Genomic DNA, 24,129 nt, shown 5'->3' with positions numbered 1-24,129 from the left:
CCAAAAACTTCCAAGTGGAATATAAACTGCCGTTGAAATAGAATCCCCCTCTGATGCCCCTGGCAAAGGAAAGAGGTCAGGGCTGACTGCTCCTCATTCTCATTTCCTCTGACACATGCTCATTTAGTCATTACATTATATCTTACGAATGACTTTATTTTTATTTGTCTGCTACCATTATTCTTTATTGCTTTGGAAAGAGGGCAATATCAAATGAATCTGGCAAATATCAGATTTTCTCTGTCCTGACCAGAAATTTCTTTAATGCTTATGGTATTAAAATATTTTTAAATTTTTGATGAAGGCATGTTTAATAAATCAGAGAATTTTAATCAGAGATGATTTGAAGTATGATATATATTTATGAGAACTGAGCTAAGGGCCCATGGGCATTCTAAATACCAATTCAATGTATTAGGTGTCTTTTGTTCCATGGTTTCCTTATTTTCAGAATGCTCCAACTCCTTATTTTCATCCAATATTGCTTTATAGGTGAGTGATAGTAGCTATCAGAACATCTCACTTTCTGAATATTCATGAAGCATTTTTTACTTCTCCTGGCAAGAAGAAAAAAAGGGAAATATATTATTGAGAAAGAAACCTCGTTGAAACGGAGGTGCCCTAATTCTGGTACGGTCTTCGTTGACAAAGAACTTTTTATTCTTTTCTGTAACAAAAGAAAAATACCATTGAAGAGTTCTAGACAAAGAAACCTGGTATGGAAATTGTGAGAATAGGTCAGCAAAGGATGGTTGGGTCTTTTTTTTTTTTTTTTTTTTTTTTAAAGCAACTTAGAGTTCTTAAAACTATTTTAGATAGTTGGCCTTTGAAAAACGCATACTTGGGTTTTTATGCTTTGGCACTAATGAGAACTTTGGCAAATTTTTCAAGTTCTCTACTGTCTTTGTTTCCTCTTTTGAACAATGGAGTTCATGGCATCAACTTTTCAGGGTTATTTCGAGGCTTTGACAGAGCACCTGGTATATAGTTGGACTAGGTATATATTAGTTTCCTTCCTTGCCTGTTTTATTTAGCCTTTTCCTGTTGGTGAGGAAAACAGCTGAAAACTACTGTCCTAGTTTCCTTACCCCACATCGCTGTCAGTGAGGCAAAGCTATGTAAATCTCTGGCCATTAGCATCTATTTCTGGTTCTGTAGATCCATAGGGCATCTTAGAATCACTTTAGCCACCTGCCTGATGTGCCACATCTCTATATTCCTTCTGCTCACTTCCTTTTCTCTGCCTCCTTAGCCTTAAGCGATAAGAGAAATAGAGAGAACAGAGAAGCTAAATTTCCATCTTATAAAAAGGGGTCTCGCCTATTCGTATTTATCCTCTGATTCCTCATTCTCTATCCTCACAGAGAGTGAGGGACTGAGATTCTGTACAGTTTTGTCTTTGGGTAAATTTAGAGGACAGAAATTGTCTAATGGATGGGACAAACCCACATACTAAAAAGATAGCAAACCATTCTTCTGCATAAGGTAGTTAACATTTCGAAAACAATTTATTTGGCAGCACTACTGCATATAATCATAAACCAAGTCAAACAAGATGAACATATGCACATTGTTGAGCTGAGTGGTAGAATGGCTTTTCCAGCAGCAACACACCTGTGTAACAACATAATTTCCAGGTAAATAGCTCTTTTATTGCTAATTAGAATTGAGTTTGAGATATTGTTTTGAAGCTCCAGTCAAGAAGCCTGGCTATTTGCACATCCCTGACTGAAGAATGAACATGTCCTTAGAGCTGGAAAGGTCAGTCTCTCATCTTTTGTTCATATTCCACTGCTGAAGAAGAGGACAGCTCCTGAAACTGCTGCCTTCATCCTCGGCAAATAGGGAGCATGCACAGTTGACATCCAGGTAATCCCCACATGCGGTCCCCTTACTCAATTTCTTTTTTAATTTTTTAAAAAAGATTTTGTTTATTTATTTGACAGAGGGAGAGATCACAAGTAGGGAGAGAGAGAGAGGAGGAACAGGCTCCCTTCAGAGCAGAGAGCCCGATGCGGGACTCGATCCCAGGACCCTGAGATCATCACCTGAGCAGAAGACAGAGGCTTAACCCACTGAACCACCCAAGCACCCCTTACTCAATTTATTCATAAAGAGAAATTCACTGCTTAGTGTGCTAAGAGCATAATTTAAATAAGTCTGGGAGCTAACATTGCAGATTATAATTTACTCCACTCTTTTTAGTACATACAATTCTTGGGATGGGCTTTTGAGACAAGAAGTTATTAATCTCTCATTTTACCTTTGATTTAAAGTCCTGATTCCTGATTCTATGTTCTTTCATGCTTTGAGTGAGAATTTTAAGGAGCAGTAGAGGAAAAATAAGATAAACCAAGGGCTTTTAAACACTGTTGGTTTGAAATCAGTTGGCATTTAAATCTGCTTCACGGAAAAACAATATCCTTATCAAAGCAAATCTAGAAAGGAACCGAATCAGGTAAAGCATGAATTAACTCTTGCTTTTTATGATTTTCTTCGCCATGTAAAATCGTGAAGAAATCAGCGTTAGAGAAGAATGGGGAAGGAAAAAGTTAAGTGTAGATATTCAAGCTTTTCATTTTATAGGTAAAACAACTAAAGAAATCAGTGGAAACACATTGGTTTCCATAAACTATACTGCTTGGCTAATTAGTAAGAGATCTGGGATGAGAATTAACATCTCCTAGTTTATAGGACAATAGAGCTTTGACATACTGGACTACTCAAATTTAAAGACAACAAAGGAATAGACCTTTTCTTTTGGTACAGATTCTGGTAAATAGTTTCAACCAAGTACTCAAAATAAAATAAAAAGCAAAACCAGTCGCACAGCAAATTAGTGGGGGGAGGGGGTGGGGAATGTACAGTTTTTCTAAAGAGAGAAGAAGACAGTTAACCCAAACTAATGGAATCTATGTATGATTTGAGAAGATCTGCTTTTTCTTTAAAGATTCCACAAATATGCCATTCTTTGAAAAATGGATTTACTTAGATAAATGTTACTTATTTAAGCAAGAAATCCAAACTACTGAAATAGTGTGTTATGGTTATAAATGTATCATGGTCTATCCCCACTTATTTCATTTTATTATATTATCCCAACAGCAAAACAGCTTTAAATACTTGTGGTTATAAAAATTGTAGGTCATAAAGTCTAACTTCAATCAACATAGTTTCTACAGTTTAAAATTTAATAGTGTTAAGTGCTGATGGAACAGGAAAACAAAAATCATTGACATTTTCCTGTGGAAAGACTACCCTCTTGTGACTTCAATTTGAACTACAACTGTCTACCTTTTGCAAGTTTGGACGCCTACAAAGGGACTTGGAATAGTTTGACTTCGGAGCTAAAATTACCTTAACAATATTCTTATGAATTCTACTAATTTTTAATTGTAGCCTCACTGTGAAGATATCAAACCTGAATCCTGGGTTTTTAGTAACATTAGATTACAAACACCTCTCTGAGATTTGTAGCCTTAAATAATGAAACCCTAAGAAACCGTGCAATAGGGCGCCTGGGTGGCTCAGTGGATTAAGCCGCTGCCTTCGGCTCAGGTCATGATCTCAGGGTCCTGGGATCGAGTCCTGCATCGGGCTCTCTGCTCAGCAGGGAGCGTGCTTCCCTCTCTCTCTCTCTGCCTGCCTCTCTGCCTACTTGTGATTTCTCTCTGTCAAATAAATAAATCTTTAAAAAAATAAATAAAAAATAAAAAAAAATTTAAAAAGAAAGAAACTGTGCAATATTTGAAGCTTTACATCATCTTCACTAATGTATTACATCATCTGTTAACTCTTAATTTTAAAGCCATAAACTTATTTTACATGAAAACTTAAAATTTATGTCTCACATTAGCCGCCTTCAAACCTGCCTTTGGCTCAGGTCATGATCCCAGGGTCCTGGGAACAAGCTCCACATCAGGCCCCCTGCTCTGTGGGAAGCTTGCTTCTTCCTGTCCCTTCTCCCTGCTTGTGTTCCCTCTCTTGCTGTTTCTTCTCTGTCAAATAAATAAATAAATAAATAAATAAGATCTTTTAAAAAAACTTAAAATACTCACCATTCTATTAACTATTCAGAATGTCATAAATTAAATTACAGATTTTATATAATGTGAAATGTCACCTAAACTAAGCCATTTCCCAGTTCAAATCCAGTGATAATATTTTTTTCAAATAAGTATTAATTTCTTATCACCAAATGGATAGTGAATGGTAACTAAGCCAAATAAGTGGTTAAAGAGTTTCTTCATTTCAATTTAAATCTTGTTACAGTTTGAAGTGTTCAGGTTGCTGGAAGGACTAATTTAGCAGAAGTTTGTTCTCAGATTGAAGGGGGAAATCACTGAGGTTTTACAATCTGCCCAGGACTCTGAACAAGGGATATTTCTTTAGGGAGAGTCCTATGTACCCAAACTTCAGCTAAAGGTGTCTATGGCTTTATGTAATGTTCCCTGCTTCTTGTAAGGATATATCAGCATGCATTTATGTTGTGTAGCAAAATAATAGTAAAATAGTAAAGACAGGATGAAAGACACATAAGGACTTGTTTTGAGTGCTAATAGATCCTCAAAATTTTACCTTTATTCTCATTTAATTGGTAGGCATTTTCACTATTTTTTAAAGATTTTATTTATTTGTTTGTTTATTTACTTGACAGACAGAGATCACAAGTAAGCAGAGAGAGAGGAAGGGAAGCAGGCTCCCCGCCCAGCAGAGAGCCCTATGTGGGACTCGATCCCAGGACGCTGAGATCATGACCCAAGCCAAAGGCAGAGGCTTTAACACACTGAGCCACCCAGGTGCCCCTCAGTATTTTAAAATAATCTCTACACCCAATGTGACACTTAAATTCATGACATCAAGAATCAAGAGTCTCATGATGTACTGACTGAGCCACCCAGGCAACCCTCACGTGGTAGATATTATTATTCAGAAACATTCACAATGCTTCCTGACCTCTCTAGAAGTGCACTTACTCTATTCTGGACATTATGCTCAACGATGTGACTCCGGATAACTGGATGTCGTCACACATGATTGGGCATAAGCTTGAAATAGGTTTGTCTCAGTTTACTCACTTGCTCCTCTGTTACCATTATCTTAAGAATGCACTTAACCTAGCCTGCTGGCCCCGGAAGTATGAGATGCAGGACAGAGTCCACTACCTCTTCTAACCACGTCTAGTCTCAATCCATTGACTCTGGACTGACGCAGATTTCTGGGCTAAACTGAAGCTTCATATTGTATGCTGCTGAGATTTTCATCACCTTTTCGTAGCACAGCATATTGTGATCATTTTTAATAAGACAACTTTCTTTCCCCAACATGGAAAAATATTTAACTGCTTCAAAGTCATATAGAGTCAGAGTCACATAATTGTTCCGTCAGTTCTCTCCACATTTTTTAAAGGTTTTATTTATTTATTTATTGGGGGTAGGGTTTGAGTTGCAGAGGGAGAGAGAGACAGAGATACTCAGGCAGACTCTGCACTGAGCACAGACCCTGAGATCATGACCTGAGCCAAAATCAAGAGTTGGATGTTTAACCTTAACTCTTCATCCAAATCTTTTTTCTTTTTTTAAAAGATTTTATTTATTTATTTGACAGAGAACACACATAGGCAGAGGCAGGCAGAGAGAGAGAGAGGGAGGCATGGATGTGCTCAGCAGGGAGCCGGATGTGGGGCTCGATCCTAAGACCCTGGGATCACAACTTAAGCCAAAGACAGAGGCTTCAACCCACTGAGCCACCCAGGCGCCCCTCTTCGTCCAAATCCTAATGAAACTCCCTATTTTGACCTTGAGATCAAATAAATGTCACTTTCTCAGAGAGTACTTTCAGATTATTCTGTTTAGAATATCTCAGCAAATAATTTTTTTGATGACATACTCAACTTTTTTATTTCCTTTGTAGATGTTAATATTACTTTTATTTTCAGTGTTCTTATTCATTTAAGTTATCTGCAATCCCCAGTCAAATATACATTTCATGAAGGTAAAATCCTATCTTTTTGTTCCCTGCCACATCCCCAGTGTCTAGCTCCCCAAATTTTCTCATTAAATATTTTTGAATGAACAAATGAATGATATATTCAGCCCATTAATACATCAATCAGTTCTATTACCTGATCTGGTAAATCCCCACTTCAAACATCACTTAAAAAAAATAGTCCTCATTAGTGTTAATAACCTCTGTCACTGTTCGCTCATTTTACCTGTGTGTCAGCTCTCAAGGATTCAGGAGCTGAGCTGATAACAAATTATTCTCAGTTGATTCCCAGCCCTATGCTCTGATCAGGCAGATATGTATTTTTTAAATTGTCAGTTATTGTCAATATTTATTACTGTCAGCTATTTCTGTCCTGATCTTATTCCTTCTCTTCCTCATTATATTAAACAAGGTAAAAACTCTCCTACCATTTATTTCAAAACTGTACCTTTTTAAGGGCTTCTAACAATGTATGAGTGTATATGAAAACAGAAAATGTTCAAGTGGTTAGTTTGCATTTATTCATTTAACAATAAATATTTCTTCCAGTAATGGATACAAAGATACAAGGATACCTAGGGTCATACCCTCAAGACCTGACAATCTTGGAAGGGAGATAAGAGCTAAGGTAGACATTATGATAAATATAATTATGGCTCAGACTGCTATGGTGCTTTGCAGGGAGTTAGGATATAAAGAAAATTGCATTGCTGGAGGAGTATGTGAGCTTTGGTTTCAGTAGGATTCTGAACAAGAGAGAGGAACACAATAACTTAGGATAAGATAGCTTGCTACATAATTGACCATTGGTGTGTGAGCAGAATTTAAACAAATGTATCAGCTCCCCGTTGGTGTAATAGCACATTTTATGGAGAAAAGATTGTAATTGAAAGATTTCTATTGCTATTCTTACTATCACCAAAACAATTATTTTAAATAGTATGTCCATATAAATAAAGCCGTTGTCACCATACTGAGCAAATCACTACGAGAGATACAAAGAAAAACCATGAAGGTATTTTTCTCAGGGAGCTTATAGTCATTTGGTAAGTAACATAAACTTTTTGAGAAGATGGGTCACATGTAGTAATTATATTATTTTATATTTTTTAGGAGAACTATTTTATAATTGATAAGTAATGTCTATAACCTGAGGAAAACATTCATAATATAGAGTGTGAAAGGGGCAGTGAGAGGGACGAAAGGGTAGAATGGGGTGAAGGAGAAGAGATAAAAATAGGAAGAAACAAAGGAAGTGGGGGGAGAGGAAGAGAAGAGAAGGAGGAAGCAATGTGCTGTGGGTTTTGATAAATTTAGTTCTCAACCCAAATCTTGCTAAGAAGAGCTGTAGAACAGGAGTTGGGACTTGAAATATAATAGCATTTTGGTAAGTGATAGGAAAGAGATGGTGCATGTGTGGGTGAACAAAGAGTGTTTGGGAGATGGTTCATGAGACAACTTGATTGGGAAGTCAGGATAACATCTTGTATCGGAATACCCAAATTCTGATCCACAGAACACCTGTGAAATATTTAGTGATGCTTGCTATGGACTGATTCATGTCTCTCTCTAAATTCATATGTTCAAATTGTAGCCTTCAGTACTTAAGGGTATAACCATATTTTGAGATAGTACCTTCCTTCAAAGAAGTATTGAATAAAATGAAGTCTTAGGGGTGGTTTCTAATCCAGTTTGACTGGTGTCCTTATAAGAGGACTTTAGGGCATAGGCACAGAGAGACCATGTGGAGACACCAGCTAAAGATGGCCATTTCCGGGCGCCTGGGTGGCTCAGTGGGTTAAGCCGCTGCCTTCGGCTCAGGTCATGATCTCGGGTTCCTGGGATCGAGTCCCACATTGGGCTCCCTGATTAATACCTCCTCATTTTCCCTTCCCTCCAGTCCCCGCCAACCATCATTCCACTCTACGCCCTGCTTCTATGAGTCTACTTTACACTCTTCATATAAGTGGTATCATGTAATATTTGTTCCTTTGTGTCTGACTTATATCACTTGGAGTAATATCTTCTAGGTTCACCCACGTTGTTACAAATGGTAGGGTTTCCTTCTTTTTAGACTGAATGATATTCCAGTGGATATATACACCACATTTTCTTCTTCCATTCAGCTGGAGATTGACATTTAAGTTGCTTCCATCTCTTGGCTATTGTAAATAATGAACATGGGGGTACAGAGATCTCTTCAAGATCACGATTTCATTTGCAATGCTAATATACATAGATGGGGGAGTGGTGGATCATATGGTAATTCTATTTTTAATTTTCAGAAGAATCTCTATACTGGTTTCTGTAGTAGTTGCACAAATTTATATTCCCACTAGCAGTATACATTGTTTGTCTCTTGTCCATATCTTTGCCAACGCTTTTTTTTGTGTTTTGAAAATAGTCATTCTAACTGCTGTGGCGGGATGTCTCATTGTGATTTTGATTTGCATTTTCCTGATGATTAGAAACATTGAGGATGTCTTCCAGTGCCTGTTGAGTACTTGCATGTCTTTGGAGAAATGTCTATTGAGTTCCTTTGTTCATTTTTGTAATTGGGCTGTGTTATTGCTGTTGAATGGTAGAAGCTCCTTATTAACTCTTCATCAGATACAGCTTGGGAGAATTTTCTCACATTTCATAAGTTGTCTTCTCATTTTCTGGATTGTTTCCTTTTCTAGGCAGAGCTTTTTAGGTTGATATAGTCCCACTTGTCTATTTTTTGCTGTGCTTGTTGTGCTTTTGATGTCACATCAGAGAAATAACAGAAAAGATCAAAGTCAAGAACTTATTCCTCCATGTTTTCTTCTAGGGGTTTTACAGTTTCAGGTCGACATGTTTAAGTGTTTAATGTATTTGAGCTTATTTTTGAATATGGTGTATGATAAGGGTCCAATTTCATTTTTCTGCATGCTTATATGTGACTTTCTCAACATCATTTACTAAAGAAAATATCCTTTCCTTTTTGTGTATTTTGGCACCTTTGTGAAGGAGTGGTTATTTCTGGGTTTTTATTCTGTTCTATTGATCTATATGTCTGTTTTCATTCCAGAGCCATAATACCTCCAGCATTGTTCTTTCTCAAGATTTCTTTGAGTATTTGGAGTCTCTGGGGTTGTATATGAATTTTAGGATTAATTGTTCTCTTTGTATAAAAATTTTTGGTGAAATATTAATAGGGATTACACTGAATTTGTAGATCACTTGGCAAGTATGAACATTTAAACAATATTAATTCTTCCAATCCAGGAATATGGAATATCTTTCCATTTACTTACATTTATTTTAAACATATTTTTCACCTTCTTGGTTAAGTTTATTCTCAAATATTTTGTTCTTTTTGATGCAGTTGTAAATGGTATTATTTTCTTAATTTTATTTTTCTATAGTTCATTGTTAGTATGTAGAGATGCAAATGATTTCTATATGCTCATTTTGTTTTGTTTAACTGTATTGAATTTATTTTTTAGTTCTAACAGTGTTTTCGTTGCATATGAGATCATGCCATCTGCGAAGAGAGATTACTTTTTTTCCAATTTGGCCATGTTTTTATTTATTTTTCTTGACTAATTGTTCTGCCTAGGACTTTTAGAACATGTTGAATGGAAGTGGCAAGAGTGAATATGTTTGACCAGTTCCAGATCTTTTAACTCTCTTGAGTATCATATTAAGTATGGGCTTTTCATATATAGCCTTTAATGTGTTGAGGTAACTCTTCTATACCTTATTTGTTGAGCATTTGTATCATGAAAGGGTGTTGGGTATCGTCAAACTTTTTCTTTTTAATCTTTTGAGATGATCATATAATTTTATTCTTTCACTATCTTAACGTGGTTTATCATGTTGATTGATTTGCATATATTGAACCATCCTTGTGTTGCAGAGATAAATCCTAGTTAATGGTGATATATAATCCTTTTAATGTGTCATTGAATTTGGTTTGCTAATAGTTCGTTGATGATTTGGGGGTCTGATTCATCAAGGATATTGGTCTGTAGCTGTGCTTTCTGGAGGTGCCTTTCTCTGGCTTGGATATCAAGGGAACATTGGCCTCATAAAAAGAGTTTAGAAGTTATTCCCTCTTCTATTTGGGGGAGAGTTTAAGAAGTATTGGTACTAATTTTTAAATATTTGGTAGTATTTGCTTGGGAAGCCATATGGTACTGGACTTTTCTTTGTTGAGAAGTTTTGCTTACTTATTCAATCTCCTTACTTGTTATTGGTCTATTCAGGGTTTCTGTTTTTTCTTGATTCAATTCTGGTAGGTAATATTTTTCTAAGAATGTATCTATTTCCTCTAGGTTGTCAAATTTATTGACATAGTCTTGTTTATAACAATTCTCTATGATATTTTTAATGTTTCCTCCTTCATTTTTTATCTTGTCTTCTCTCTTTTTCCCTTAATTAGCCTACCTCAGGTTTTTTACTTTTATTAAAAAACAAAAACAAGGGGCGCCTGGGTGGCTCAGTAGGTTAAAGCCTCTGCCTTCAGCTCAGGTCATGATCCCAGGGTCCTGGGATGGAGCCCTGCATCTGGATCTCTGCTTTGCTGGGAGCCTGCTTCCTCCTTTCTCTCTCTCTCTCTCTCTCTGCCTGCCTCTCTGCCTACTTGTGATTTCTGTCTGTCAAATTAAAAAAAAAACAAAAACAAAAACAAACAAACAAACAAAAAACTTTCAGAAAACTCCTAGTTTCACTCTTTGTTTTTTTATGTTTTTCTATTCTGTATTTTATTTATTTATGCTCTAATCTTTATTATTCCCACCCATCTTGTAACTTTGGGCTTAGTTTGCTCTCCTTTTAGTTTTTTGAGATTTAAAGTTAGGTTGCTTACCTTACTCTTTAGATCTTTCTTCTTTTTTAATGTAGATATTTTCACATTGTATTTCTATTGGCTATATCCTTGGCTTATAGCAGTAGCTGAAACATAATTGGTTTGAAAAAAAGTTCATAGTTTGACCTGAACATGTTAGTTAAGACCAGCCACTGCTCTAAAGAATTTCACATTTTATCCCTGCAAATCTGTGATGAAGGCAATTGATTAACTGCATTTATAGATGGGAAAGCTGAAGAAAACAGATTATTCATTATGTAGACTTGGAATCATTGTTTAAGAGAGGAAAAAGGTAGAAATAATAGGCTCATTTTAACAATGATAATCTCTAGCTGGGCAGGGTAATTAGTATTTTTTTTAATCTGTACTTTCTGACATTTACCCACGTTTTCTGCAAAGCACATATACTATTTTACTTAAAAAAATGTGTATATGTATATATACATACATATATATATATATATATATATATATATATATATATATATATGAAGCAGAACAAAGCCATTACTAAGGACATTAGGAAATGAAAACAACAGTTAAAGAAGAAAAAAAAAATCTCATGCCTGTACAATTTAAGAGTAACCTTCAAACTAATCTTTTTTGTCCTGGTCTCCATATTATTAATTGATGCTAATAATAATAATTAGGATGTATCCTACTCTTATATATACCTCCTAAAACTTTAGCTATTCTCTGAATTCAGTCTTCTTCCTCTTTGTTCTGCAATTCAATCATATTTCTCATATACTTTACTTATACTACTTCCTTAGAGTTAATTATACTACTTCCTTAGAGTTAATACTTACCGGGCTTTGTTGTTGTTGTTGTTGTTTTAATTTTAAATGGAAAGGGCCAAAACCCAAACAAACAAAACAATAACACTAGAGTTTACAATTAAATAGAGCAATTTTAATTTCCCTTCCTTCCTTCCTTCCTTCTTCTTCTTGTAAATATGTGCTTTTTTTTTTTTTTTTTTCTCTTAAAACATTCTGGTCTATAGCTTGATAGAATTATTCCTACTATGAGAGGAAGAGAGTCAGTCCTCTTAGCAATAAATTCAATGATTGTCATTAGGCAAAGGATATCAGGTGACATCACTAATAAATGCATACTAAACGATGTGTTTAACCAATTAACAGTTCTTTTGTCTCACAATAAAATTATCTCTTAATAGTTTGTTCTTCTATTGAACATTTATCAAAGTTGGGATTATATCATCCCTAATTTTTTAAAGCATTCTTTGTTTGTATTACCTTAGCGTCTTACGGTTTCGGAGGTACTTCTTACTCTTCTCTTTGCGGCTCCCCGCATTACTTCCATATGTTGATGGTGTGTAAACTAGGCCTTCTTTTGAATTTTCATTTATCTGTCATATAAAATACATATTAAATAAAAAATAACATAAGTAAGTTTCTTTGGGTAATATATTGATGACTGACTTTGTTTGAATTTTCTTCCTTCCGTCCTTCTTTCCTTCCTATAAATAAATGCATACACACTCATATGTATATATGTATATGCCTATAGGCATATACATATATATGAGCTGTAGAAAAACTTGTCTTGGACTAAAAACTTTCATAAATAGTGTTATTTAAAGGGTAATTAGAAGTTTAGCAAAAACAATTTATTTCTACCTATGTCCTCCAAGTATCAATCACTTCTTTTTCCTTTGCTGAATAAAAGAAGGACCTGTTGTAGCTTGCCACACATCAATTTCCTGAGATGAAACTTATTAGAATAAGAACATGATGAATTTTCCCATTTTTCTACATCCAATCAGTCTGTTCATTGTCTGAGAGCACACTAGATGACTCAAGATGTCAGTTGCTTCTCTCCAGGTTTTTCCGGTAGCCTTGTGCTTTAATCCAGCTGCTGCTTTGCATTTGAAAACTAAATCACACTCAATATTTCATAGTCTTTTTGATCTTGGGTTTTATGATAATGAGAGGGGCTACAGAAACCTTCATTCAGAGAATTCAAACAGATTTTAGCACCTGTTAACAGGTATTAAAAAAACAAGTGCATCATTTAAATTCTTCCATTCTTTTCAATTTGTTCACCTATAATTAAAAACATTTTGTCCATGAAAAGTGCTCTAGAAAAGTGCACTTAAAAAGTGCACATAAAAAGTGATTTTTATGCATTTATTTTTTTATTATAAGGCATTCCTCAAATTAACTTCCTATCTATAAATATCAATTTGTCCATCTTTAAAATGGGGAAGGAAGATGAGAGAATTAGGGAGAGAAAAATCTGAATATCACTTTTGTATTTAAAAAAGAAGCAAAATAGGAAGATCTCCAACTGTTAGATACATTTAGTTTAAAATGCAAGTAGGAGCATAACATTTAGTCAGAGAACACAGCACAATGTAAAAAGATATTTTCTGAGGCTCTGGGGTGATGTGGAAATGTTGGGGTTCAGAGCAAACAGTGAAGAAAAAATTATTGAGCTATCTTAGGTGCAAATAGTTGTTTTATTAAAGCACAAAGACAGGAACCCTGGGCAGAAAGAGCTGCACTGGGATTGTGATGGGTGACTGATGATGTACTTTCAAGTTGGGAGGGGGTTAGGAATAGGGTTAAGTAAGTCTCTAAGGAATTTTAGAAACAAGGTTTCCAGGACCTTGAGAGGGCTAGCTCTTTTTAGGAAAAGGTCATTTATTACTATCTAATAAAACCTTAGTCGTGAGACCCTTCAGATGTATATCAGTGGGCCATATGCTTGGAGGGTGGTTGCTAACATATATCTTGGAGGGTAGAGATAAAGGAGTCTCCAAAAGAATTTTTATATGTTAAAAGAGACTTAGAGGATCCCAGAGGTGGAGAAAATGTTAAGCTAAGATGGCCTTTTGTCCTTAGCAAAGTATCAACATTGAGACAGCTGAGTTCCTGGAGGGTGGTCATTTCTTCCTGTCTCAGGATTTGTCAATGGGCTGTATAGTACTAAGGAAATTTAATTTGTTTCTTTGTTTCTTTTGCCTTTGTTCTCCACATGGATGGAGGAGTAAAATGTATCAGGAGTAGAAAAAGATGGATGCAGATTTTCTTTCCTTTTTTTTTTTTTTTTTTTTTGGTCCTTTTCTTTGTTTATGTTTAACTTACTGGCAATTTGGCAAGAAACACAACTTTACGGAGACAATTAAAGCTGCATAACTATGCTTTTGAACAATATTCTGACTTATGTAATCTTCAAAGCGGAAGTCTTTTGGGGTCTATATCTCAGCATTTAGCTTGGCTGAACACACCTCCTGTTTGAGGTGTGACCTCCTGCTTTGTTTACACAATATGCTCTCTCCCTTCACCCTGTCTGTCCTTCAGAGCTCTTTCAGGCTTCTTCACCAGTTCCCAGTGCCCAGTTCTACACATTCTCTTAAAAAAGAGATTGCGTTCATTCACAGAGCTTTAACTATTATTACTTTGTAGAACAGCCTGGATCTTGTATCCTGTTCACACTTTCATCTGTTCAGATTTGACTTAAGTCTCTGTGGCTGATTCCAGACTAAATTTCAAACAAAGGGCATCTTAAGTCTTCTGTGTCACAAACTAATGAAAAGAATGCATCTGTAGTGAACATTTAAATCTTAAGATAAGAATGATTCTTAACGATATCTAGGAATGGTTGAAAGAACAGTGGTTGTTATCCTAAAGAGGAAAAGTGTTCCAGAAATGGCAGAACACTTTAAGGCAGTAGAGTCTAAGGCAAGAGGATAAAAACATTCCTTTTAATGAGGTTTTAAAATCTGGAAATGGGGAACAAGTTTTTTCAAATGAATTGTTTTAGCCATATTATTTATTGTAAAATTCAAGTTGTTAATAACGTGATTCAGGAGATTTTGATGTTCTTATTCATGAACATGGACATAAATTTCAGGAGTTTGACATCGTTGCCGTATGGTATTGGAATAAGAAATTTTCACCATGTTATGACAGTTTCTATATAAAGCCATCATTTGGAAGGAAGAGTGGCTCAAAATTTTTGTAAGCAAAGGAATGTTTGTCTAAATTTTTAAATAGTAAAAATACTTTTTATTAAACGAGTATATGTACCACTGAAGGCATTCCGTCTTATACTGACCATAAGTTTTCTATATACCCAACTGCATAGGAAGATCGTAACCTACACCTGATGTCATATAAGAAGAAGGAAATCTATGGAACCGGCACTTAATGGGCTAATTGTGTCCTCACTGTTCATAATTCAGTATTTGGATAAGACAAATAACAGGGGTATATATTGTACAAGAGATTCTAGTGTTATAAAACTTTTCTGACATAGAGAAAATATGCTTACGGTTCTAAGAATTTGATAGTCATCATTAAAAGCCCAATAGAAGACTCTCCTTATAATTTTTCTATTAAATGTTATTGAGTGCTCATTTCACACTGGATTTTTAGCAATTAAACAATGTGTTTGGCGATTAAACAATGAAAGATAAATAAAATATGGATTCTGTCTCTTAAGAGTTTATCAGGAAAGTGGGAAGGGGGCAAGATAACTAAAAACTTTCCATGCAAAGAAACAGTTTTACATACTTAAATGCATTTTAAATGACAAAATGTTTTTCCCATATGTATTTTCCAATATAAGTGCTCCCCACCCATAAACAAGGATTCTAACTAGAGGTGTATATGTGTATATGGATGTGTGTGTGTGTAAGTGTGTGTAGATATGGTGATAACATACAATTAGAATCTTAGTATAAAGATATGTGGAGTTTGTACTTTACAGCAGTTATAGTTTTATTTCACTTGGATTCCTTATCCCTAATAATAATAATAATAATAATAATAATAATAAAATCAGTTAGATAATAGCTGAACTCTAGTAACCCTAGTTAGCCTGAGAGTTATCTTCTATTTGCCTACAACCCTATAAAAAAGTATTGAAATAATATTATGAACCTCTAAAAAGATACCAAAATATTTCTGGCAATGAATTAAGAATATACTAATCACAGAGGTGCCTGGGTGTCACAGGCATTGGACTCTTGGTTTCAGCTCAGGTCATGATTTCAAGGTTGTGAGATCCAGTCCCGCGTTGGGTTGCAAGGTCAGTGTGGAGTCTGCTGGAGATGGTCTCTCCCTCGGTCCCTCCCACTCATGCTCTTTCTCTCTCTCATATAAATAAATCCTTTTTAAAAAAGAATACACTAATTACAGAATTAAAAATAATAAATATAATGAATGAATTCCATGGTATTGAGATTCAGAATAGGTTTAAGTCAAAGACTAGTGGTAAATTTTGTAATACTTGTTATTAAAATTTTTGCTTATAGTTTGTTTTAAGATTTCAAATAAATCAATCATTAAATATGTGAGATTTATATTTTAAGGTAAGTTACTTTATTTTTAAAGATTTTTTAAATATTACAAAATTGGTTTTCAAAATTTAATGTTAATAAGTTGAAATTTTATACAAATGATTGCAGATATGTTTTATATAGAAATTTTCTGGTAAATTATATTAGGTTCCTCTGAGAGTGACAGATAATCAACATAACTACAAATTAAAAATTCATTTAAGGGGGCCTGAATGGCTCTGTTGTTTAAGTGTCTGACTTCAGTTCAGCTACATACATTATGGCTACAACGGAATGAAATAACATGCTTGCCAGAAACAATCAGCAATATGAAAATTATTTGGCCTTCAGTTTATGCAAGCATATGTACAAGAGTGCCGGAGAAGAGTAGATAGCCAAGTCAAGTGTTCAACTACTTCACCAATCTCTATAAATACTGATGGATAATATAACTCAAGATGCCCTGCTGAAGAGAATTACTTTGCGAATTTGGTGAATGCTAATACTTAGACTTCTAAATAAAAAAACAAAGCTATAAAGTTCAGTGAGGCCACAACACTTTTCAAATCAAATTTTGATTTGAAATCAATTTTTGATTTCAAATTCAAATTTTTCACATCTCTACTATGTAAAGTATATTTCATTAATATAAAAATACAACTAAAAAAATTTTTTTTTGGTGGAAGGCCGATGTTCACAATTTCTTTTCCATTAAGCAGTTGTTTCTGGTGAGGAAAAATGATTTGGTAAAGCAGTTAACAATACATTTTCCAAAGACACCAGAGGATCTATATAATACTGTAAAGCAGGACTGAATCCTTTCTGCTGTAAATACTCAACTCGGCCTTGGTCAATCAGCAATTTACAAAGATGCCCTATTTTCTTCTTCTCTTCAACAGTAGGGAACCTAAACCGAATAAATACAAAACATTGTTGAAAAAAAAAAAAAGGGAGTCCTGGGATCAAGTCCCAGAATCAAGTCCCACATTGGGCTCCCTGAGTCCTGGGATCAAGTCCCACACTGGGCTCTGGGATCAAGTCCCACATTGGGCTCCCTGCTCAGGAGAAAGTGTGCTTCTCCCTCTCCTTCTGCATGCCCCTCTCCCTGTTTGTGTGTGTGTTCTTTATCCCTCTGTCAAATAAATGAATAACATCTTTTAAAAAATGTGTAATATTTCTTTGTATTTAAGTCCAAGACACTTAACAATGATAGTTTAAAACCTAAGGTGGGGAAGAGTGACATCAGCCAGCCGGCGGACGAGAAAACTCCAAGCACTCCTTTTCCCATAGAATCATTAGACAACTAGAAATCAGCTACAGTAACTTTACAGGAGTTCTGGAAATCAGTCAAAGATACATAACAACCAAGTGAATACTCCTTTAAGAAAAAGCCTCCTGCAAAATCATAGGAAAATTTGTGGTGCTTTTATTTACTCTTATCTCATCCACTCCCCAGCACTACACAGTTTGGGGAAAGCAGTGGCCCAGTCCCCAGTTCCCCTCCAGGAACCAAAGAAAGCAACATGGAAAGAATTTGTAATCTGTCTGGCTGTTGCTTGTGTGACTGGTCTTTGTTACCTAACTCAGACTTCAGAGGGCCAAAAGTGGCATGCCTCAGGAACCAGGGTAGGAAAAACTGTGGGCAGCAGTTGGCACCGCAGGGAGTAATATAGGGCTTTCGATGTATGGGGCAAGAAATTACTAATTAAGAAATCCAATGGCTAAGATCCCGAGAAGAAACAGGGATAATACTTTGGGGAAGTTAAGACGTTTAACATCAATTGTCCATATGGGAATCTGGAAAAGGAGCACATGCACAGGTCCAAGGAAGTGTCATGCCCAAAATATATTTGAGAAGCCTTCCTTTGTATGAGATACCTAGAGGGTCAAATTCACAGAAAGAAAAAAAAAAATGGTGATTGATTAGGGTTGGGGGGGAGGGAAAACAGAGTTATTATTTAATGAGTGTGGAGTTTTATTTGGGAATTTGAAGAAGTTCTGGAGTAGATGGTGGTGATGGTGGCCCAGATACGAAAAATATAATAATGCCATTGCACTTTACACTTTAAGCTGATAGAATAAATTATACATTATGTATATCTTACCACAAACAAAAATATTGATTTGTGCTGAAAATAGGTCTCATTTGAGGCATTGTAATTAAGTCATTGCAATTATATCATTCTAAGATCTGAACCACTTGCAGACTCTGAATTCCTAAAATAAAGATAGTCCATACAACTTAAAGTGTAACCATATATTGAATGTTTGCCACAAATCTTCCTTCTAGTAATCTCTAAAGGATCATCTGTCAGGTAGCGAGCTCATGGGTTATTACACACCATCTCTAATCCTGATGTTGATGCTTTGAATCCAGACTGCCACTGTAATCCACTTGAATTTAGGTGATGAGTGGGTTTTTAATTAAATCGGTAGTACAATGGAACAAGGGTTCACAGACCTTATTTTTATTTGCCTAGTTTCTTCATATATGGTTAAAATTATTTTACTCAGCAAACGAGAGAATCTCTACCTTGCTCCCTGATATTTGGATTGGGGGATATTATAGTAGGAATACATCGTGAAATACTTATAGCTTCCTTTTTAAAAAAAAATCATAAGTCAAATGCAAAACTACATCCCCTCTGGTACGCATAGATTATTGCCACCCTCAAAAAATTTGAAAATGCAGGAATGGGGACTCCCATTACAACTTAATTTAACTTACCTTTTCAGTGTCTGTAAAAGAAGAATTGATCTTCAAAGAATATGATGGATTAGATACTCCACGGATACCATGGAGTATCTTCCACTGATGCTATTGTTCCAGATGTGATCTCTCTATTGGAGATAATTAATACTGTAATTACCGATAAATTTTGTGTGATTGGTCATCATAGTAATGGTCCCTAAAAAAAAAAAAAAAAGTCACATATTTCCCTACCCAATTCCTAGCTTAATCTCTTCACTCATTAACTCTGGCCTTCACCATGTGATTTGCTTAGGACAACGGAATGTAACAAACAAAAATGACCCTGGAGGCTTGAAACATGCTTGTGGATTAGTCTTTGCCCTCTCTTGCTTCTTGCTTTTGGAAACTGGCCACAGTGCAAAGAAGATAGGCTGGCCTGCTGGAGACATGCAGCCCAGACAACAGTCAGCATCAACTTCCATGCATAATTATAAAACTGAACAAAATTACAGGAAATAATTATTTTTACAAATTGGAAGAAAGGTAGAACAGGACTGGGATCCCTGAGAAAATGGAATCAAACAAGGTGAGCCCTATAATCTCACAGCTTTACAACTTGATATATAGTGTGAAGACATCTCTTCAGGCTACAACACAGGGACAGTTTCCAGAGCAAATTTTGTCTTATGTTGCCGTGAGGTGGGAAGTCAAGAGATAGAAGTTCATATAGAACAAAGCAGTTGGCATTTGGGGGGACAGGGTACCAGAGAGAACAAAACTATTAAGAAAGGAGTTTGACAAAAGTTTCTTTCATGGAAGTTTCCTTATTTCTCTTAATGAATACTGATCTATGCAAGCATAGGTTACAATTTCATGAAGCCAAATACAGAAGAACTTTCAGGGAAAACCTGAAAATCTCAAGCTTAAACATTCTCAAAACTCACTCAAGGACCAGGATAGTGGGAGGAAAAACTATTACTGAAGCTCACACAAGGCTTGGAATCATTTAGGTTTATACAAGTCAGAATGGAAAGACCAAATAATATAGAATCCTCAAAATTATATCAACCTAGTTGTAAGACTGACTTAACTCTTGACTCTAAAATTACTGTGGCTCTGTGTTAACAAAGCAGAAATACAATCTTAGGAATGATTAAACTAATTCCAAGAAGCCTAGGTAAACAAAAGAACAGAATCAAACACTATTTAAAGGACACATCAGAATCTAGCAAACAAGAGTTTGAAATCTGCAAAGTTTACTCTAAAGTGAAGGAAAAAAAAAGAAAAGAAAAGGAGATAAATGTAATCTACAACCATTCAGATAAAATCAACAGAGAAATGACAAGAAGTGTTGGAAACAAAAGAATTATTAAATGTTTAAAAACTTCCTAAAGTTGGAAGAAGCATGACTGATGAAGAGACTAATGGAAGATACATAAAAGATAAAAGTAGAATATCTAGATATTAAAAATAAAATAAGTGAAATTACAAGTATACTGGAATTAATAAAGACAGAGCAAGGACTACAGAAGAAAATGCCATAGAAATTTTTAAAAATTAGAAACTAAAGTCAAATAGAAAGAAAAAAAGTCAGAAAAATAAACAGAGCAGCTGTGAACTGTGAGACATTATTCAGACTAACATACATGTAGTCAAAGTCCCAGAAGAAAAGGAAAGAGAGGGAGATAGAGACATATTTTTGAAGGAATTATAACTAAAAAGTTTGCATATTTCATAAAAATTTTAAACCCACAGCTCAAACAAGCTCCACAAAAATAAGCAGAGCAAATATATAGAAAACCACATCAAAGTAGATAAAAATCAACTTCCTAAATACCAGGGATAAGAGAATATCTTAAAACAGCAAAATATTGCCAAACTTTAAGTAGTCAAGACAAGAATAAAAATAAGAATGACTGCACAATATGCTTTGTAAAGTATATACGCTAGGAGACAAAACAAGAGACATATCTTTATTGTAAGAAAAAAAGTTAATCTAGCGTTCTTTAACCAGTAAAAATATTTTTCAACACTGGAGGAGTTATTTTAAAGACAAACAGCACCTGAAAGAATTAATCACCAGCAAAATGACACTATGAGAATTTGAAAAGAAGAACTTTAGGGCACTGAGTAGCTCGGTAGGTTAAGCATCTGACTCTTGATTTTTAGCTCAGGTCATTATCTCAGGATCATGTTCTCAGGGTTGTGAGATCAAGTCCGTGGGTCAGGCTCTGTGCTGGGCCTAGAGCCCGCTTAAGGTTCTCTTTCCCCTTCTCCCTCTACCCTCACCCATGTGCATGCAAACATATGCTCTTTCTCTTCCTAAAATAAATAAATAAATCTTAAAGAAAAAGCACTTCAAGCAAAAAGAAAATGACACCATATGTTCATTTAAATCTACACAAATGATGAGTGCTGATAAGTGAAATTGTGTGGATATATTTTTCCTCATATTTTACATGTTTTTAAAAAATAAATGAGCAAATATAAAAGCAATATAGCATGAGATTTATGACACATGTAAATGTGATATATATGACAACAGTAGCACAAAAGGTGGAAGAGAATATAAAAGTGTACAACTGTAAGATTCTTTCATAAGTTAAATATATTAAAACCTAGAGATACCTCCAAAATTAAAAAAAAAAAATAGCGGCAATAAGCTAAAAATAAAGATAAATAAAATCATTTAAAAATTCAGTAGAAGGGGTACCTGGGTGGCTAAGTGTCAGTTAAGTGTCTGCATTTGGCTCAGGTCATGATCCTGGGGTCCTAGAATCAAGCCCTGCATCAGGCTCTCTGCTGAGAAATTCTTCTTCCTCTGCCTGCAGCTTCCCCGGCTTGTCCACTCACTCTCTCTCTTTCTCTCTCTGTCAAATAAATATATATAATACTTAAAAAAATTTAAAAAATCAAAATTCAGTAGAAGACCAGAAAAGAGGGCAGATAAACCCACAAATTACAGGTGGAACAAATAGAAAGCAAAGAGCAAAATAGTAGATTGAAACCTAAACATATGGATTGCTATTTTAAATATTAATTTTATGCACATTACAATCAAAACAGATCATGAGGTAGGTTATAAATGAAGATAAAACTATAGGCTATATACAAGAAAGCAACATAGAAATATATATAAAGATTAAAAGTTAAGTTTGAATTTCCCATGAAGATGGAGTTACAAGAAATCGACTTACCTTTCCTTATAAAAAAAGGTAAAACACAGAACAAAACAAATGAAATAACAGCACTCAAGAAATTGGACAGCAGGAGAATGATACCTGAATGATGGGAAGCAAGTGAGATGATCCATGTGACTTCTAGCTTACTTCCTGGAGAATGTTTCTAAGTTATAATCCAGGGTTGGGGCAACACTACATAGATTGTCTGTCTCTCATTGAAGAGACTGGGCTGAAATTCTAGGGAAGACAAGATGGCAAGAGTTTACAGAACAGAGTATCAGACAGGAGAAACTGCAAGAGAGAAATTCCGTATATCTGAGGAAAGTCTTCTTCTGACACTTAGATGAGTAGTGATCACCATGTGCACATGCTGAAACTACCCAGCGCTGAGAGATAAACTGCAGGGATTATAGGGACTACTGCTTGAAGATTATATAGGGTCAAGAGTAGTGCCTCTTTCTAACAACTCAGAGCAGAAAAACTCAATTCAGAGAATATCACTTGAGATAATAAGAAGGATTTTGCTTTAGTGATGGGGAAAAAAATTAACCCCAGATTAAATATGTCTTTGTACCCACCTAACAGAGATTAATTTATACTCTCAAAAAATAAATAATATCCTAAAAGATCAAACTGTTTCTAAGTAACTATCTATGTCCCAAAACATGGGTGTATTTTCAACTATTTTATTTTATTTATTTAACAGAGAGATCTGAAGTAGACAGAGATTAGGCAGAGAGAGAGGGGGAGGGGGAAGCAGGTTCCCCACTGAGCAGAGTCCGACGTGGAGCTTGGTCAGAGCCCCACTTGGAGCTTGATCCCAGGACCCTGAGATCATGACCTGAGCTGAAGGCAGAGGATTAACCCACTGAGACACCCACGTGCCCTAAAATGGGTGTATTTTTCAGTACAAAACCTTACATTTGGTTCTTTATATCTTTTACTGACTTGCTAAGGCTTTCTACTTTTTCATTTCATTCAAGAATGTTTATAATTCTTTACCGAAGCATTTTTATCCTCCCTGGTTTAAAATTGTGTCAAGTAATTCTGTCATCTTTATTATCCTGGTGTTGATATTTATTGTCTTTTTTCACTCAGGTTGAGGTCTTCCTAGTTCTTGGTATGTTGAATGAATTTTTTATTGAAACTTGTTATATTATGAGATTCTGAAGCTTACTTAATTTTTATGTTTTAACTGTTTTGTTTTGATATTGTTGTGGCTGGGAAAAGTTGTTATCACCTCACTATTAGCAGGTGGAGGTAAGTCAATTTCTTATTGGGTCTCCATTGACACCTGAAGGGGATGGGAGGCTTTTCCTTCCTCTTAAGTAGGAATGAGAACACTGCTCTTCATGTGGCTTGTGCTGACGCTGCAGAGAGGACATTGCCCCTCCTGGGAAATAGTGAAAATCCTGCCTTTCACGTAGGCCACCTCTGACATTTCCTCACATAGGAGGGAGCACCTTGTTCCTGTTGAAAGGGATGAAATTGTAGGCTTGCTACATATTCTTTGTTAACACAGGGTGAGTGGGATGTCTTCTTATTGGCCAATGGGAATGAAGGTTTCATCTTTGTACTGTGTATTCTCTGACACCATCGTAACAGGTTCTTCATTATAGCCTTGGGAGGCTGGAAGTCATGTTCTCCGTTCAATCTTAGCTGGAGGAAAGGAGGGGAAGAGCAATATTTTCTATGGTATTTGCCTGGAATAGAATAGTTACAATCTGAAAATTTTACATCTGTTTGGCAGGTCCTGGTCCTTTTACTAGAGAGAGTCAGTTTTGTTTGGGATTTGTTTTTATGTGTGCCTATTAGTATTTTTAAGTAGTCAGCTTCTTTATCTCCAAATTGAGGACTTATGAAGCAAAATTAAGATTCAGGGAATTCACTTCCTTGTCATTTCTAAGACCCAAGATAATTAACCAGTCTACTTTATTCTCTCCATTTTTAATAATCTTCTGAGTTTTGTTTTAAATATAATACCCAGGGTTTTTAACTGTGCTAAGTGCAAGCAATGAAGAAAAGTATACCTACTCCATTTTTCCTGAAATAGAAGTCTACATTTTCTTTTTTGTGATAGGTAAAATAATATGAGTCTACATAAACATTTGATCACATTGACTTC

The 24,129-nt window shown here is 35.3% G+C and overlaps 1 long non-coding RNA gene across 3 annotated transcripts in view; it reads right to left on the bottom strand.

Annotated features, from left to right (window-relative positions):
• The window catches only part of LOC132015766 (uncharacterized), a 53,343-nt gene extending 34,309 nt beyond the window's left edge, over window positions 1-19,034 (bottom strand). For all 3 annotated transcript variants that reach the window (XR_009403764.1, XR_009403765.1, XR_009403766.1), the window contains exons 1-4: window positions 18,859-19,034; window positions 12,079-12,191; window positions 10,823-10,908; window positions 3,852-3,998 (exon numbers count right to left, since the gene is read on the bottom strand). This is a non-coding gene — a long non-coding RNA (uncharacterized LOC132015766). The remainder of the gene's footprint in view (window positions 1-3,851; window positions 3,999-10,822; window positions 10,909-12,078; window positions 12,192-18,858) is intronic.
• Between the last annotated feature and the right edge of the window lie 5,095 nt (window positions 19,035-24,129).

This window comes from Mustela nigripes, chromosome 1 (genome assembly GCF_022355385.1).
Source record: "Mustela nigripes isolate SB6536 chromosome 1, MUSNIG.SB6536, whole genome shotgun sequence".
NCBI classification, from domain to species: domain Eukaryota; kingdom Metazoa; phylum Chordata; class Mammalia; order Carnivora; family Mustelidae; genus Mustela; species Mustela nigripes.
This window is presented reverse-complemented; position numbering and strand designations above follow the sequence as displayed.